Genomic DNA, 2,451 nt, shown 5'->3' with positions numbered 1-2,451 from the left:
ATATAATCATGAACGCATATATATATATATATATATATATATATATATATATATATATATATATATATATATATATATATATATATATATACAGTATATTTAATATATATACTTGTATGTATATATATATATATATATATATGTATATATTATGAGGAGAGAGCGTACTACGAATTTGAGTTATCTTTTGTGAAGCTTTCTAACCAAAGTAGTTACCGGTACATTGATAAATATATGATTCACAATGCACTTAACTCTGTTTGAAATTACGATTAGTTGTGCTCCGTTTTATTTTCTACCATTGTCTTTGTTGCTATCGTTATTACTATTGTTCTTCTTAGTCCTCTTCTACCTCTTAACATGATTATCAATACTATTGTTTTTCTTTTATTCCAGCAAAATTATGCCGTTTATTTCAGTTGATTTTTCCAAACTGTATTTGCAGTTTTGTTTGTATATCACCTGATATACTGTATTGCGTTTTTTAATTATTATTTATCGGTCACTCGTCCTGTGTACATTTTTAGAATATAGTATTCATTTGCTCATTTAGTGTTCATGCATACGTGTGCTGTACACACAACATTTATCTGTCTGTCTTTATTTATTTTCTTTTTTCTTGCTTTAAATCTTCAGCTGAAAATCCCTTATGCTTTTATAACGATGTGTATATTATGTAATATAAGATATGGGAAAGCAAAGCAGAATTACAAAAAACATTATACAGCATAATTACAGGAAAAGATTAACAGAGCAGAAGAAAAAAAATATAGCAGTACAATAATGCAAACAATTAACTACAGTGATTTACAACACATGAAGTAATACTCGAACTTAAGAAAGGGGACAAAGTCGGATAACATTTTGTATATATATTAGGATGCTGTATACCCACATGCTAAATTGGGTACTGTGGCTGAGTGGTACAGCGCTTGACACACGTTTGCTGGTCCGTGGATCATTTCGTCTGCTAGGGTCAAGGAAAATAGCGTGGTGCCAGCGGGTTTATATATATGTGTGTATATATTATTAGATTTATATTTATATATATATATGAGCATATATATTATCTATAATTGTATATATATATACTGTATATGTGCGTAATTTATATATATACAGTATATATATATGTGTGTGTATTAAATATATATATATTTATTTATATATATATTTATATAATAGACTTTAAACCGCAGCCAATAAATATCCGAGGAACGTTCTACTCAACTGTCTTGTTCCTTGGATCACTACTTTTGGCAGAGTTGAAATCAGTTGTCTCTTTACCCGAGTACTTACGCGTATACGTAGCATTCACCTGTCAATCATTTTATATTTTAGGTGTGTATAGACTGTGACCTTTGTTTCCTTAGCATTTTTTTTTCTACCTACTCTTAGATCTTGATTTTATTTTTTGTTATATCGTTTACTGTACCATTCTTAAAATTGTTTTAACCTTCGTTTTATTGTTTATATTTTTTTGAAATTTTCTGAGGTTGTTTTTCTACTGCTTTTTCTTTTTGCTTTCTACTGTTTATTTTTATTATCCAAATTTTCTCTTTTCTCCGTTATTCTATTCTTTTTCCTACAGGAATGCTATTAACTAGCATGGAAAGGTCGTTCAGAAGAGCAAGTACACAGTATAGATAATAATATTGATACTTATGGAAAAGTAAAAAAAAATTCAATGAAACAATTATTTAATATTTATACATTATACTTATGTGTGTGTGCATATGTATGTATTTGCTTATACAACCATAAATATACAAACGTATGTCATTTGTCTGTTTGTTGTATTATGTAACATACTGATTACCTAATCGTCAGTTTGGGAATTTAGGATACATGAGTTAGAAGATAAAATGCTGAGGTCTTCATATATCCTGGTAATACGTAATATTACACTATATGTGAATTTATGTCGGATAAAAAAAAGCTTAGCAATTCACCTAAATCTAAATTACCATTATAATACTTTGTCTATTGGTATGCAATTAATGTGTCCATCACACGTATCGGTGATGACACTGTCAATATATTGAGTAGTTGAGAAACTAAGGATAGTGTATTGCGTTAAGGTGCTTGGTAGTGAAGAGGCTCTTGAAGAGAGAGAGAGAGAGAGAGAGAGAGAGAGAGAGAGAGAGAGAGAGAGAGAGAGAGGAGAGAGGGGGGAGATTCTTGATAATGAGTAGGCATGGTAAACTTTGTGAAGACAGACACTGATTGTGGATATAGATAGATGGATAGATAGATCAATAAATTCATGATAATGAATAGACAGTTAAAAATAAATATCAAAAAGACAGACCAGACAAACGGATAAATTCATGGGAATAAGGCACCAAGAAATTAATTTGGGGAGAGAGAGAGAGAGAGAGAGAGAGAGATTCTTAGTAGTAGGAAGGCACTTGGAAGTAAATTTTTTTTAAACGGATAAATTTATAAGAA

The sequence above is a fragment of the Macrobrachium rosenbergii genome, chromosome 5 (genome assembly GCF_040412425.1).
Source record: "Macrobrachium rosenbergii isolate ZJJX-2024 chromosome 5, ASM4041242v1, whole genome shotgun sequence".
Taxonomy (NCBI): domain Eukaryota; kingdom Metazoa; phylum Arthropoda; class Malacostraca; order Decapoda; family Palaemonidae; genus Macrobrachium; species Macrobrachium rosenbergii.
Note: the sequence above shows the minus strand (reverse complement) of the source record.